This window comes from Lissotriton helveticus, chromosome 1_1, assembly GCF_964261635.1.
Source record: "Lissotriton helveticus chromosome 1_1, aLisHel1.1, whole genome shotgun sequence".
Classification (NCBI taxonomy): domain Eukaryota; kingdom Metazoa; phylum Chordata; class Amphibia; order Caudata; family Salamandridae; genus Lissotriton; species Lissotriton helveticus.
This window is the reverse complement of record NC_136057.1, coordinates 1,787,499,220-1,787,516,035: the sequence shown is the minus strand read 5'-3', so window position 1 is coordinate 1,787,516,035 and position 16,816 is coordinate 1,787,499,220. Positions and strand designations below refer to the sequence as shown.

The 16,816-nt window shown below is 48.8% G+C and overlaps 1 protein-coding gene across 5 annotated transcripts in view; it reads left to right on the top strand.

Moving 5' to 3' along the window:
• MYH9 (myosin heavy chain 9) overlaps positions 1 to 16,816 on the top strand; it is a 238,712-nt gene that overhangs the window by 3,161 nt on the left and 218,735 nt on the right. The window contains exon 1 of one of the 5 annotated variants that reach the window (XM_078640473.1): positions 3,010 to 3,149. The exons of the other annotated variants lie outside the window; for them this stretch is intronic. The gene's annotated coding sequence lies outside the window, so the exon portion shown is untranslated. Of the gene's footprint in view, positions 1 to 3,009; positions 3,150 to 16,816 lie in introns of those variants that run through there. 5 annotated transcript variants of the gene reach the window in all.

Genomic DNA, 16,816 nt, shown 5'->3' with positions numbered 1-16,816 from the left:
GCCCACAAGGCTGTGTTGTCCTACCTTGAGTTCGAAGTGGCTCCACGTTAGCTACACATTGCTTGGGCTCAAGGCTGTGCCGCCCTAATCAATGTGCACAAATCGTTCTGATCTGGCCAGGATTTAAATTATTACATTTTGGGGATCACCGATCCTCCTTACTGACACCCAACTTGTGGTGGGCAGGTGAACATATATATTAGGTAAGTTTGAGGGCAGATCGATGGGCATGTGATAAACTCTACACGTTAACAGTAAACGTGGTGCTGGGCAATCTTCCTCTGTAGAGTGCTGCGCAATCTGGGTGCTGTGCCACCATATCTTGCATAAAAGGTTGCATCACCTGGGCGTAGTGCTGTGCCTTCGGTCTTCTATGAACCTTTTCTTCATAGGCCTTTTGTTCCCAGCTTGTGAATGGATCGGACATTGTGTGCTTTGATAACGAGCATGGTGCTTGGTTGCCATTCTGCTTCTGTGTCCGTGGGCTCTGCACATCTCCACACCCTTGACTTTGCACAGGCTACACTTTGATACATTGGACCACTGGATGTGGGCAGTCGGTACTCGCAGGAGACCTCCTCTAGCTGGCTCTTGTGCCTTGTATTAAATATTCAACTAATCAGAGTTTAGCCTGAAAGCAGTCAAAACAGAGTACTTACTCTACCCCTGCCTGTGGCAGAGCCCACACATTTAAGCCTATACGTGGTATTCAGGCCTGTATGGGACCCTTCCTGACCTCTCTCCTCTACTTCTGCCCTTAGCCAATACACTGAATATTCATGCTGTGCTCTGACTCCGTGAGCTCTTGCAAACTACATTGGGGCATTTTTGTTTTATGCATACCACAGTGGTGCTCCAGCACACCTCACTTTTCTGCACCAGTTCCTTCTCCTTTCCCCACTGTGTAAGCACAGTATGGTTATCTACCACCCTTGTTGAGGGCAATGCTTTTACTTGTGTTCACCAGCTCTGGTCTGACTGTGGACCATGTGGGGTCACGGGTGACGCTTTAGAATAGACAGTGTTCCTAAAGCACTCTCTTGCTCCTTGTAGTCCTGGTCAAGACACTCGATGGGAATGTTGATGGCCCAGAGTTCAAACTGCTTTTTATTCTGCCCTCTGTTGCCGACTGATACTCTTCTGCTCTGTACGCTAATTCCTTGAAGGCCAGTGGCAGGCAAACGCAAAGCCATTGCATAGTACAGGCTTAAAGACTTCCAAGTGTCCATGCAGCCAGATACCTGAATGTAGAGGCTGTCTGCGATGTCTGTAGATGTGCTACTAGGGAGGGCTCTGCCAGATAGATGTAGTTATAGTGATGTACTACTAGGTATGCTTCTTGGTGCTAAGGACTGAAACCGTTATGCGTAATTCTTGAGATGTATGTAGATGCACTGCTAGGTAGGCCTATTGCTGGTGATGGCTTTGCCTGATAAACTTACTGCTGGTGAAAGCTGTCGCTCTACTGCCAGACAGGCCCATTGCTCATGAGCTATACCACATAGGCGGTCTGGCAAAGAGTAGCAGTTCCAGATCCATATAGTTTTGATGAATAACCTGCTATGGGGGGGGGGGTACATACTTACGGCGAGCTTACTCTTTAGGTACGTTGGGGTTTGTGAGTGGAGCGGTTGGCTGTAATAGTCGTACCCTCCAGGGCAGCCAGTGAGTAAGTTCTTCTCGAGTTCATGGAGGTCTAGATGAAGACTGCTGTTTTGAGTGCACTGCTTGCCCATGTGTATCCAGTGAGTGAGGTGAACGGCCGCTTCTGAAAGCAGTCCTATCCCCTTGGGTAGTTAGTGAAGCAGATGCAGGAAAGGGAGAGATGGATGGGTTCTGTAACTTTGCTGACCCTAGATTTGACCTTTCAGTGGGGACAAACTCTAGCGATCATGACACACAATAATCTTGGATGGAACTTGTCATAGAGTCCAAACTCCTTGCCTTTTTGGTGCCCTCCAAATGAGTTTTTGCTTTTGTTTCCTCCCCAAGTATTCATTTGATTTTGTGGCTGTTTGCTGGGCCTCTTAACTTGATACGAAAGGGAGGCACACTTATCTGTGGATATAGTGAGGTCTCTGGTTCACATGCCTTTTGATGGCCTAGGCGATCTCAGAGGACCCAATGAGCTCTCCTATAGCAGAGGCCTCTGTGCCTAGTCCTCATCGAGTTGCCATAACATTGATGTCTGTGGTGGCTTCTTGGCTGTATGTGCTGACGGTGGGGGATGGCGCTGACCTTATTCCCCTAGTCTTGAAACATCATAGTAAATGACATTGTCATTCCATTTCTGTATGAGACCTTAATATCCACTTTGAACAAGTGCAGATACGTGTGTAGATTTATTTTGCTGCTCTGCGGTTTAAACCCGTTCTCTGATAGTCTGCATGATTTTACTTCAAACCATGCACTCCAATGTGCTCCTAATTGTATGTGTGATCTAGCAAAGGCTTCTCATTGAAAAAGTCCTTGTTTTAATACGATCTGGTCTCCTGTAAAGCGCTCTTACAACCGCGGGCCAATTAACTTTTAAAAACTGGGGGGAAAAACATCTCGACAATAATTACACTGGGTAAAAGCGGACGGGGGTAATCTGGGCCCATCTGGCCGCTAGTGGTTAATATAACTTGGGATGGGGCAGGGGGGTAATCTGGGCCCGTCTGGCCGCTAGTGGTTAATATAACTTGGGATGGGGCAGTGGGTATTTGGTTTGCAGATGTGACTAGACCAGGCCTGCCTTTAGCTTTAGTGCTAAATGTTACAGGGAAGGGGGTTGCATTGCTTTAGACTGGAGGGGTAAGGCAAGGTCTGTCTGATGTCAGTGCACCACTAAAGTGTGTGATGGTGGGGGTGCTTGCGGGTCTGGCCCAGGCCCGTCTCCGCTCACGAGGAGGCGTCTCTGCTGTTCCTGTGTCTGCTCTTTGAAGTAGAGAGCTGCTCCAGCCTGCAGTGAAGTCACCTTTGTGCCTGCTCACCCCCTCTTATCTCTACCACATTCTTCCTGTTTGTGAAGCTAAGCGCTGCCAAGGCCCTGTCGGCCGCACCCAGCGCCGAGCAGGAAAGAAGCCTGCTTGCAACAGAAGACCAGAGGCCTTTCGAAACGCGCCGGATAGGGCACGTAGCAGGGTGTACTGTACGCACCCAGACAGGTACTGTAACGGTGCGATTCTCAGCTGGGGACGACTGGGTAACCCCACTGGACGGGGATCAGCATCGCGGTCACTGCCCGTGCGGGTGGATGGGCCGCCTTGGGTAAACAAAAGGGTCTAAAGCAGGCACGCTCTCCTAGGGGCGGTGGGCAGACCCCCGTGGCAGAGTGAAGGGTTGGAGTATCTGGGCCACCTCGCTCTGCAGGTTAAGTCTCACCAGACCCGAAGAAAGGTTTCCAGCGAGGCCACTGCTTCTTGCAGAAGTGCGGCCCTCTAGGGCGAAGGTCGGCTGCAGAGCCCTGCAGGTAAACTGGCTCCCGGGTTTAAAACGGGTGGATGCCCTCGGGGCAGGTGTATGGTAGGCAGGGCTTTAAGTGGGATGAAAAAACTGGAGGGTCTCATAAAGGGGCGTGGTCGGTGTAATTAAGGGCGTGGCTTAAAATCTGTGCTTAGCATAGTGTGCCGCCCGACTTGAATTTTGCTGCTTCGGTTATTGCATCCAGATATGATACTACAAGTAACATCATACCTACAACAATCCAGAACTATTGGCTTTGTCAATGGTTGTTGCATAAGATAAATAAGCAGCAACTATGGCTTGTATGTAATATTGAAAAAGCTTCCACTTAAACCCTGGTGACACCACAACAATGTTGCTGATCCTGAGTTTCAAAAAGAGAAGGGAAATCCAGAGAGAAAATGACTCTTTAAAGGATTTCCCTTCCCCTACAACGCTCACCTGGCATGATGTAATGCCGCAACTTCCCCACAGGTGAGCAGCCCCATCAATGTGACTGCTGTCACTGCACTGCGGGGAAAAAACGAGCCTCCAGGGCACAAAACGGAGCCCGATAGGGACCAGTTTTGAGGCCCCCTATAAAAATCTGTTCAACACCGGTGAGACCCATGCCGCTTAAAGTCCTGATGGTAGGCCCTGTAACTGCACCACAGCACTCTGCGTGGGTATCACCAAGAGTCTGTTAGGGGCCTATAGCAAGCCCAGTCCACTCTGAGGGTACTTTCCTTCAAGAATGCAGTCTAGAGTGGAACAGGGTCCACCCTGTGTGGCATGTCTGGGGTCAGGGGTTAGTAGCTGTGCCTCAGTACTTTGACCCAGGATAGTGTGAAGGAGGCATCAGACCCCACCCCTTACCTGCCAGGGTGTTTTACCCTGAAGATGCTGTCCCTTCCACCTCACTCTGAGGGTGGATGGTGTCCCAGGTCCAGAACTGTACCCAGGCCTCTCCATCCTGCGGGTTTAGTCTCCCATCGAGGAGGTTCATAGCAGCACCACCACACTCTGTTGGGTGCAGGGTTTATAGTAGGTGGACATCCTGCACTAGCCGGGCCTCTCTACCCTGCAGGTAGACTGGCCCCTTGGAAATGGTGGTGGGTCTACAGGAGAACTCCATTCACCTACATGGCCATCGTATGAAGGAACCTTCAACCTCGGTGCCACTGTACCCTGTGTGAGTGTTCAGGGCAAGGTAAAGGGTTTACAGCGAACACCCTTTATCTGTGGGGCCATTTAGTCTGTAGGGGAGTTAAATCTGTTCAATGATTAGTCTGCTCTGCACAAACTGCCTCGTGTGTGTGCGCTCCCTGCGTTTTCCAGACATTGTTAAACTTAATTTTAAAGGTCACCGGTTTGTTTCCTTCTAAATATCCCTGTGATGGTTAAAGTTATTTTCAAAATACTCGTTAGGATGCTTCTTGATGTCGTCCAAGGAACTGTTTCACCGGTGAGGATTTCCACCTTCCTCAGTACCACTCCAGTGAGCGCATGGTCCCTTGTCTTTCCCAATCCCTCCCAGGTGGTTCGAAGGAGGCCTCTGTGATGCTTCTCTGATACTCTGGTGTTGGGGCTGAACTGTATTAGGGCTTCAGGACATTTCATTTGGCCTGCGCTAGCTGCTTTCTAAGAGCTTTCAACCAAGTGCGTGGGAAAAGAGCTTAGACGAGAGCCATGCTTTAGGTGGGGCAGGACCAATGCCAAGGTGGATTTTTTTTTTTTTGCTTTTGATGCTGATCTGCAATTACGTTCTATGTAACCCGCTGAATTTACTTGTTTTCACACACAACAAGCAAGCTCTGACTTATTCACGCCTGTACAGTTTCACTGATAACTGACTTAATTTGTGTACAGTACATCCAGTCTACTTGTTCGCTCCAAGCGTGTTCGTTTTAAAGTGCTGCACTTCTGCCTCACTGCCTGACCAGGCTATGTTGCAGTCATGGGTTCTGTATTGGATCATCACTTGCTTGCATTATTGATTACACCAAAGCATGTTTTTTTCTACTTGTAGGCCTCCTTGTGGCAGTGAGGCCTCAGTATCTCTGTTCACAGTGACACTGCCCCTCAAAAATGGGACATCCTGTGCAATGTTTGCTAAAGGACGTTTGTGCTCTTGGCTCATGTTGCTACCCTGGTGTGAAATACGATGTTGGTTTAGCTGCAAGTTCCCTGGTATTGGCTCATCGAACCTTCCGCTGTGTATGGGAGTGAGTAGTTGGTACCTGGCCCTCTCCAGGGTTAGTGTGGCGCAAGCGATGACTCGTCGGAAATCTCGGGTGGAATGTGCTCAATAAAGGAGGAATGAATGTTTGACCACAGAAGCCGGAGTTGTCGGGTCAGACACTCGATATGGTTCATAATCCTGCAGTTGAGCAGACGCTGTAATGCCTGCTTACTGTTAATCTAGGCTGCTTTGCTGCTGGGCACTGGTTCCTGACGGGAAAGTTGTTCTGATTTCTCTAAAGTACTCTGGCCGTGGGTAGCTGCGTTGTAAGTAGGAGACAGGAGTGGTGAGACCAGTTACTGTCTGCGGCTAATGAGCATTATTTTAGAGGGCTTTATGGCAAACTTCTTGTAGTTAGTGAAGGCTAAATGGGCTGGGATGTAACAAAGCTCAGCGTTTCCTCCTATTTATTTTGCAAAATCTTGAATTTTGCAAAGTGCTATTTTCGGTACCTTTTCCTGTTCAGACTCCCCAGTGGCGACTCTCAATCCAAAATAACTTTAGTGCGTAGCCAATGGACAACACTGTTAATGATTAACAGGGAGCAATAGCAGGGAAGTAATGGCCGCTCCTCGGCTGTTAAAAGGTTTTCCACGTGTCTGGGGGGAAAAAACTGCTCTGACGTTTCCCGGGTCGAAGTGCACACAAGGACCAAGGTTTGAACTTCTTTCTTGATGACTGCACCTCTTCAAGCCTCGATGGGGGCCAAGGCGTAAGTCGGCCTGACATCTGCTCAAGTGTACACTGCGCAGTTACTCCAAAGATGCAGTCTAGCTGCATCGGTGTCTCATGGCCAAGGAGTGAATGAACTGCGTCCACTTGGACTAAGGCATGAGTAGGCGGGCTCCGTTGTGACCCAGGAACGCAGTCTGGCTCTTGCTGAACAGCAGAGTAACCGGTGAAGTCCCTGACTTGGCTCTGTACAAAGTCTTAATAGCAGTTGCAAAAATCCCGGTTGGTCTGTGGCTAAACAATGTCTTCGTTGAATAGCTCTTAAGTGCTTGCATCTTTTTTTTTATTTTTTATTTTGCAGAGTTTTATATAGCGCGAACTAGACCCGAATCAGGTATCAGAGCGCTTTACATAGCACCAGTTACATTACATGAGGACACACTTTAATTTTTTTTTGTTTTGTTAGGCACGGGGAGATTAAGTGATTTGCCCAGAACCACAGGAGGTTTTTGGCGTCATTACCGAGACTCGAACCCAGATCCCCAGGTCCGAGGTCGAGCGCCTTAGCAGTTAGGCCAACTCCTCTCCGCATCCCCATGCCTCCCGCCACTAAGGCAGCTAGTTGATGTGCAGATCTAATATAGTAGGTGCTTGTGTTAGAGTGAAACGTCTCCATCCCAGCATGCACGTGCTGTCATAGTATGCAGAGACTCTTTACATCCAGTGAGTAACTTGATGATGTCACCTTGTAGCTTTCTGCAGACACCACAATAATGTTTAACATCTCGTGGCTTGTCTGTCTGAATGAGGTCACTGCATGTCTCGCATGACTGGACCTCTCGTCTGGGATCTGCAGCATGCTCTCCAGGCTCTTATCCAAGTACACAGTGACCAAAGAAAAATTAAACTGTTACAGTTCATACATCAAAGGAGCGTACCTGTTTTGATGCTTGACACTCTATAGCAGTTTAGTGGCTTCTCTTCCAGTGAGACCCATCGTTGGGGGGGGGGGGGGGGGGAGGGAGAGGAATGTTTCCTAATCTATTTTTATTGCTATTTACAAACACTGCATGATACCCATAGGCATGCGTGGGTTTTGGCTCCCACTCTCTAACTGGGAATCCGTGTCTTAAAGTTGCCCAGGGCATGGAAAAGCAGTCGCATGCTGGTGTTGGGCAAATTCAGGCAGTGGTGTCCAAAATCAGTTACTGCCAATGAGCCGTTTAACATCCTCTAGCACGAAGCTGGTATATTCAGAAGCTGGTCATCTGTTAAATTAGGTGAGCACAGGTAGGAAACAACCACATACTTGTCAATAGACTGTCAGTGCTGGTGTTTATATGCAGACACCTTAAATTGTTGGGGCAGTGTGGTCCAGCCTGCCCATGATTTGTCATACAATGGTACTGCCTTATGTCTTGACTATCAGTGTAATGTTAGAATCGCTAATGAAAGGAATTGTTTGATATGGCCCTCTGGTGGGTGTGGGATTGTTATATCGCCTTATAAGACCTGTACTTCGATAACTACTTGTATTTACTGTTAATTAAATAAGCCCTCCTGCCGATGGGTTGGTCTGAAATTACAATGTTATGTTGGTGCATCTCTCTTGGATAAGCTACTGAGTATAGATGCTGGTACCTGTAAGCAGGAGTTGGAGGTCCTGCAGGTGGCAGTCTTTGACATTAGGTCAGTGTTCCAAGTTTTTGTTTTGGATTTCCTCCTTGGTATGACCTGTGATGGTCAGTTGAAGTAGTCATCTGTGTGCTTGTGGGAGGGGGTAGATTTCTTGCCAGTAGCTCTGTTCGAGTTTGGAAAGTTTGTAACAGATATTCCCTGTGGGTAGGGTCTTCATCCTGTTAGATGGCTTAAGTTCATGGTACCTGAGCGCGCACGTTCCTATAGCTCTCAAGGCAAGCTTTTCGAAGGTGCTTTCTGAGGTCTGGCTGTATTGCTCGAGATTGGCTGCATGATGTGAAGGATACCTAACCTGCCGTATCACTCCAGGTCAATATCTTGAGGTGAAAAGATGCAGTTCTGCTGTGTAATGAGCAGTGTGAGGTTAGGGACCGGTAGCCTGTGTGATCTTTAGCTCCCAGTGAGCGACACTAGTTGAGGGAGAATTGTGTTACCTTCATTGTGCAATGAAGTCTGTTGGGGATACACAGGAAAGTAACCACTTTTAGGCTACCTCCTATAAATACCTTTATCGATTTAGAATTAAAAACAAGCTGTCTGCCTGGCCTGGCCCCTTTTACACCTCCTTCCTATTCCTTTTTTCCTCCCCAAGTTCCCTAAGCACATCGTGCTGAGCTATAGTCCAAGACATCCTTTACCTGTACATCAAATTGGCTTAATACCATTGGCCTAGAATTTTGTTTCACCACATGCTACCCAGAGTATGACTTGGCTGAACCATTGCATCACTCCATTATGCTAAGGCGCCTGGTGAGTAAAGGTTTAAAAAAAAATGCAAGTAGTTGTAATTTTGCCTTGGTTTCCATCTCCCACCAATTAATTTCTTAGGATTTCACTGAAACTCAGTGGAGGTGGGAGGGTGGATTGTCTGGCAGTTTTTCTTGCCAGGATCCAACTAGAAGAACCCATCTTCCAGAGCACTGCTGCCATGTAAGCATGCCATCTTTGAAGGGGCTCGGGGGTATCTGGCTCTCTGCTTACTGTGCAGACTACTCCATTTGTGACTCCATTCTCCCTGGCTAAGCTGGCCATGTTAGGAATTCAGGGTGTGGCAGCTTCCACAATTTTCCTTGCAAGATGTTTCTGGCCGCTCCAACTCTGAGCTGGCGTGAGACCCACAAACTGGCATTTTGAGTGATGTTGGACGCCTGCCTCAGATTTCCTTCCTGGCATCTCACCAGTTGTTGTCTGAACTCTCAGTTGCTGTATGGTTTGTGAATCGTTTCCACATTACATTGTTGCATGCTGTTACAGAATGTGGAGGCAGGTGTGCATATAAATGTATCCTACTGCATGCCTTCTCTCCTTTGTCATCTGCCCTCCCTATGCTTGTTCTTGGAGATGTCGGGACTGGAGTCCTCCATAAAATCATCCGTGTTCAACAGATCAAAGTGACTCCTAAGCTGATACCAGCGAGATCTGTGTATTCCAGTCCCATTTGGAAGATCAATGTCTGCCGCCCACTTGGTACTACTCCTACCCTCTGAGGCTAAACTTCTAATCCTCTTGTTTCTGCTTTGTAAACCATTCTGGGAGAGCAAAGGGGATGTTCTAGATTAATCTGTTTCTTTTTCCTAACCGGGTAGGACCTACATTATCTTTAGGTGTGGCATCTCTACCCTCATGAGCTTTGAGCTCTGGAACCCCTTCAGTTCTGCTCTCTATACCTTCCTAGGAAGGCGTGACCCTTGTTCTGAAGTCTTCAGAACAGCACTATCTGTAACACTGCTTCCCTGTCTGTCTCGGCACATCAAGGGCTGCGGGGTTCTTTAATGGCTCCCGCTGCATTTATAGTAGGCCTCCGCCCATCTCTCCTGAGACTAGCGTTCATGTTTGTCCTTGTGCTTGAAAGGGATACTTTTCCTGCACTATTGATTCCTTGGCTTTGCCTTTGTCTCATAGATCCTGTGTTTCCTGCCCACATTATGGGTTGTGGTAAAGTCTGTGTTAGACTAAGTTGTCCTTGTGCAGGACGGGAAAATCATAACCACGTAACATGAAATGTTTAAAGTGCCAGTGGCAATATTGGGCCTTGGTCTGGGGCAGACTAGCGACCATGTAGGTTCTGCGGTGGCAGACCTGCCTGGTGCACTGCTACACATGGGGATAGCCGTGCCCCGCCAGTGACTTTCTACTGCTTCTCTTCAGACAGTACTCGATCTTGGCACAGGAAGCATATGCTGTTGGGGTGTCAGTAACTTATCTAAGTAAACAAGCGCCACTCCCTGTGGTACCACGACAGAAACTTAATCTTCTGTGGGAATTTAATTCTGGAATAAGGCAATTTTGAAGGACGTGTGGATCCATAATCCAGAGGTTTATCTGAGCTTCCCTGCTAAACTTTTGAGTTTCTCCGAATCCAGTGAGCAGCGCAGTCCGATGTGAACCCGTTTCGCGATTAGTTCAAGCAGCGTTGGGCTTGTGTGCCTCAGGATGGGTAGGGTTTACTTGGCTGTGACTTATGGAAGTTCAAGTTTTAAGTCCCAGTTCGAGCCCTCGGGTGTTTAGCAGATCTCATTTAAGTATTGTTTCTAAAGTCTGTGCCCACGGGGTTCCGGTCAGGGTGCAGGCAACCAGAGCCATCAGCTTCGCCTCTTCTCCCAGTTCTTTCATTTTGGGGTGTCCTCTTCCTACCTGCTGGGAGTGCTGTTACCGTTCCGTTCCGGTTTCCCTGCCTGTTTGCCGGCCGCTGCGCCACGCGGCCCCCGCTCCGCGGGTGCCGCTCGTAGGCGCAAGACTTTGTTGGGGACTTTCTGCCACCTGGTCTCTTGTGCATTGGAGCACCAACGAGCCCTCAGGAACTGCCCATCCTCACACGAAAGCCGGAGGCGGGACTGCGAGGACCAGCGTGCTGAGCGGCGCTGATCGGCCGCAGCTGGTCCTCTTCCCGCCCCCTTCATCTGTTAAAAGCTTTGGGGATTGTGAGCTGCCTGGGTGTCCTCTTCCTACCTGCTGGGAGTGCTGTTACCGTTCCGGTTTCCCTGCCTGTTTGCCGGCCGCTGCGCCACACCACGCCTCGCGGCCCCCGCTCCGCGGGTGCCGCTCGTAGGCGCAAGACTTTGTTGGGGACTTTCTGCCACCTGGTCTCTTGTGCATTGGAGCACCAACGAGCCCTCAGGAACTGCCCATCCTCACACGAAAGCCGGAGGCGGGACTGCGAGGACCAGCTTGCTGAGCGGCGCTGATCGGCCGCAGCTGGTCCTCTTCCCGCCCCCTTAACCTGCCCTTGATAACAGAGTCAGTAACGCGGGGCTTAGGCCGGGGCTTAGGCCGGGGCTTAGGCCGGGGCTTAGGCCGGGGCTTAGGCCGGGGCTTAGGCCGGGGCTTAGGCCGGGGCTTAGGCCGGGGCTTAGGCCGGGGCTAAGACCGGGCCGTTTGAGGCCGTTCGAGGATGGCAGAGAACGGCCCTGGCCCACTCCCCTTATTGCCACCAACTTGATTATTGTATTATCGTGCTGATATAGGCAAGATTAAACTGTTATACCTTATCTTATAAGTTGAGTGACGACCCCCTTTCCATCTCAAGCATCATGAGTACTAGGGTGACATGCAGCAAGGCCTCCAAAGGTGGCTCACAAATCTGTGGCCCTATGGACGACTTCATTACCCGCACAAATATAGCCATAGATGAAGAAATATCTAAACTTCAAACCCGGGTTTCCTTAGAACTAGTAGCTGCAAGAAGGTTGTCCCAAGTAATTGCACTCTCAAAAAAATCATCCCTAGGCCATATAGCCTCTTCCGTTACTCCAGAGCGTCCTGTTCGCCCTAACAGTATTATTACCCAGGTCGATGTACATCGGTCCCTGATCCTTCCTACTTCCACCTCGCCCTGGGAGCAATCACCTACTGTAGAAGGGACAAATTGCCCTGCACCTTCTAATGCCCAGAGTCCTACCCTTAACCCACTCCCCCAAGCATTCCCAATTACTACTTGCGTTAGCGGCATACAACCTAAAAGAAAACGCCACTCACGCTCAGTCTATTCTCGGAAGAAGGCAAAAGTTGCAGTCTCTCAACATCTGACACTGACTAACGCCCCGGCACGTAACGGTTTACCGGAGTGTTTGTTGAGCATACAGCCATCATGCCAAAGCAAGGGAGAGGGTATAGCTACACCCCCTACCACCACCCTAGTAGATGAGGGCCCGCAGGTGGAGGACCTGGGTGGGAATGATAGGGAATTTATAGATCAAGTCTGGGAAACATTAAAAAAACTTCTCTCACCTCTTGACCTAAGATTGTCGAGGATAGAAAACAATCTGCTCGAGATGGAGAAGAGCGTTATTGCGCTGGCCACTCTCGGCCTGAGAAGTTTTGAAAATCAGGGTCTGTCCCCAACTGACCCAATACCATTGGCTCCTGTCTTGCAAGCTGAACAGCACCCGCTTCCAGCTCCAGTTGCTGCAAGGCCTGTCCCTAAACCGAGGACTGTGGCCGTGGATCAAGTTACCACTACCGCTAAACCTCAGGCCTCCAAACCCCAGGTTCCCAAACGGAATTCCAAGTCTCAAATAGCAAATCCAAATCCGGGGGTAGCTCCTAGACCTCATACTGTTGAAACCCAGGGCCATTGTCCAAAAGATAATTTTAGAGGGGGCTACATTGATCTCCCCCCAGAGGCCAATGACTATGTGGTTGTGTTGACAGGCATTCCTGTGATCGACACTGCCCAATACGAAAATCATTGGTCATTGCAAAATAAGATTATGCATTGGCTCAACGTTAACAGGCCGATTCCTAATGGTAGAAGTAGAGTACTGATGGTCCGCAGAACACCCTGGGTGGGTCCAACCAAGAAATCTAAACCAGGGGACTGTGTAGTTGTGACCTTTGAGGACCCGCACACGGCACACCATATCTGTTCCTGGCCAAGCAGTGAAGAATCCTCAGTCATACCAAGGTCGCTATCCTACTTTTACCCTCCACGGCAAGTCCACACTCAAGTGGATAACTGGTCAGTGGTACAGTACCACCCATGGAATAGCCATCCGATGAGGCAAAACAACACTCTCCTACATTGGAATGGCCTCTCAACCTTCAACAGATTCGGTGGCCTAGAGGAGGTTGATTGACTCTCTATGTTCCCTGTCTGCCCACAATTGGAAAAAGCAACGGTATTCCAGGCTGTAGACCACGTTGAAAATCTAACTCATGGCCCTCTAACTAGCCAAGGCGGGCTTTTGAACAGCTTGCCCCGTGACATGGGGCCGACTAAATCGAATACTCTAGATCGCAATGGAGTAGAAACAAGGACAGATCTACCCTGCTTGATCCCCCTTCTTCCTGTCCAAAGTGAACTAGTGGAGATTAACCCGCTTGATAGAGCCACAACCTCAGTTTTCCGCCAGACTGAGATTCTTCCAGGACCATCTGCACCGGCTGTGATAAACCCTCCTTTACTTATCCATTCACCTAAAAACTCCACATGTGGTGAACCTTTTCTGAAGATCCTAAGCTGGAATGTGGCAGGTCTCGCGCATAACTTTGATATCCCGGAATGGAATGCCTTCCTGGCACCTTATGACATTTGTCTCCTACAGGAAACCTGGTGCCAGGAACCAAGACATAGAGTGGGTTTTTCGACCTTCTTTGTCCCGGCTGTCCATCACCAAGGATCTAAAGGACGCCCGTCCGGCGGTCTTCTTATATGGATCAGTATAGCACTAGGTCTTAGAGTGTCCCAAAGGATCACTCAATCATCTGACCTTCAATGGATATCACTACACTGTAAAGGGGGAAGGAATCTAGAACTATTTAATCTCTACCTAAGGGGCACCAGGAGCGGAGCATCACTTTTAAATCCAATAGGCTTAAGTAACAACTTGGCTGCCTGCGACGCTGATTCCCTTGTCCTTCTAGCAGGCGATTTTAATTGCTGTTTTGAGCCTTTAGCTAAGGAAGATATTCTGGATACCTATGATGAGGATAACAGGAGGGGTATTCCTATCTTGAACCTTGAACCGATTCCTAAATGGACACAAAGCGCTATCGATATAAACGCTCTTTGTATGGAGCATAACCTGAGACCAACGAATGGTCGTTCCAAATCGGACCCCATGGGTGCCCATACATACAATAGGACGGGTCACTCATCCAGAATTGACTTTCATGCTCAACTATAACCTCTGGCCATACCATCACGACATGGAGGTTATAGAGACCTGTGATAGCGACCACAACCCTCTTTCTTTAACCATCTCTATCCCTTGGCAAACTGGGAACCAAGACACTCTTGATCACACATGGAAAGCTTCACATGAGATTCTTCCCTCAAACTGTGGCATGCGTTTGAAATGGGCTAGAGTCTCAGCAGATGAGGCAAGGATGACGCAAGCCGGAATCATTGTATCAGAGGCAGAACCTCGGCTAGACACCACAAATTCTACTAGTAAGATGGTTTTATCGCTATTTACAGATACTATAACGGCACTAAGCGGGTTGTTCATCATACCCAAACCCAGCTCCAGAACTGCTTCAAAAGGAGCTCCAAGGGCAAGAGAAAAGTGGTTTACATCTAAATGTCGAACTGCTAAGGGTGATCTTGTTGCTGCAGTGAAAAAAAAAGATCAAGCCAACATCAGTTCTGCAAGGAAACTTTATAGAAAAATTGTGACTGAGGCCAAGCAGGCACATGATTTCAACTTTTGGCGTGAATTAACGGAGGCGAGCACAAGGAAAGATGCCAAGGGGTTCTGGGACTTGCTAAGATCTAGAGAAAAGCCCATTGACCAACAATTGACTTGTAATATTCCTGGCGATGCTTGGTTTGCCCATTTTTCGAAATTGTATTCGGCTCCTTCAGGGCCACTTCATCCAGATCTGGTCCAATTGTCCAGCCCCACAGATTTTCTATCGAAGGATGGCTTATTCACCAGCTTAGAAGTAGAGAAGGCAATTGGGTGTATTGTTCCTAACAAAGCTGCAGGCCCCGATGGGATCCCGGGAGATCTGATAAAGAATAATCCCCTATTTTGGAGCAGATTAATTGCTGCGCTTCTTAATGAGGTTATGTTGGGGGGGTCTTTCCCTGACTCATGGAGGGGCGCTGAAGTCGTCCCCATTTTTAAGAGCGGCTGCAGGGAAGACCCAGCTAATTATCGCCCCATTAGCTTGCTGGACTCGACGCAAAAGGTAGCGGGGAAAGCGGTATTGGGCAGGATTTTGCAGTGGGTGGATGAAAAATCAGATTTTGTCTGATTTTCAAGCAGGGTTTAGAACGGGGACAGGCACCATCGAGCAGACATTCCGCCTTTTATTGCTTTATTGGAAAGTAGTGGTGCTAGGAGGGGGCAGTTTATATTTAGTCTTTATAGACTTAAGAACAGCCTTCGACCTGGTCCCACGTGCATTATTGTGGAAGGTCCTCGATGGGCTAGGTCTACCTCCCTACCTGCTGGCCTTGCTTATAAAATTTCATGACAGTAATTTTGCCCAAATCAGATGGGGTGCCCAGGGAGAAAAAACACCGCGTATCCCAGTAGACAGGGGCGTCCGCCAGGGGTGTGTGCTTGCCCCCACTCTGTTTTCTCTCTACGTCAACGGAGTGGTGGAGCACCTCCTCCAACATCCAGCAGATGCACCATCCCTGGCTGGAAAGAAAATCCCGACGCTCCTGTTTGCGGATGACACCCTTCTGATTTCGAAATCACCTGTGGGTATACAGTCATTACTCTCCAGTTTCAAGGCCTTTTGTGACACCAGGGGATTGGCCATAAACATGGGTAAGACCAAATTTCTTGTCCTCAACCCCCCAACAAATCTGTTAAACCCCCCGCTGTAGACTCTGTTACATTAGAAAGAGTCAAAGAATTTGACTATCTGGGCATACGTCTTAGCGATATGAGTTGGAAGGCACACCACCAAAAAGTGTTTCTGACCCACAAGAGGGTTGTTGGTGCTCTGCTCCAAGAACAGCGTGCTTCCTCTACGAAACCTATTGGGGCACTTCTTGATATTTACAGGGGAAGGGTTGTGAGTGCAGCACTGTACGGCGCAGAACTTTGGGGCACACAGAGAGTGGACACTTTGGCCCACTTAGAAAATAAATTTCATAAAGATCTGATGAGGCTACCCCATAGCACTCCCACAATTCCCCTTTTGCTCGACGCAGGCACCCGCCCAATCTGTGAGCAAGCCAAACTACGCCCTCTTTTATTATGGTCCAGAATTTGGAATGTCCCCGAACTCCACAGCTATGCAGATGCCCTAAAAGATCTATTGGCTCTACCAGGTTGGCATAAGGTCACCTGGCTTAGGGAGGTCAAGAGGCTTCTGTACAAACTGGGCCTAGGTGCCGCGTGGGAAAATAAAACAGCACCTCCAAAACAAGTACTGAAGAAGGCCTATTGGTCATGGGTGGACAATGAGAGAGTAGGCAAAATAAATCATCCCAAATCTGTTGCCAATTTCTTGACAGTTAAAGAAAACCCCTATAGGGAACCCTATTTGGATCTGATCCATAGTTCACACGACAGAGCATTATATTTTTAATTTAGGGTCGGGGTATTACCCTTATGCCAGTTTACCTCTACTTGGAAACCACCCCTGCAAACTGTACCCTACTGCCCATTCTGTGAGCTAAAAGTTGAATCTGTTGCCCATTTGCTGTTTGAGTGTAGAGCCTATGTGGCCCCTAGACGGAGGTGGCTGAAGCCTCTTTGTAGGAGCCTGGGAACTCGCTCACATTTGGAAGCTATAAGAATACTGCTTTCAGATGCTAGACCCTTTTTTGCCATTTGTTTGGCAAAATTCCTAGGTTGGGCCTGGCGCATAAGA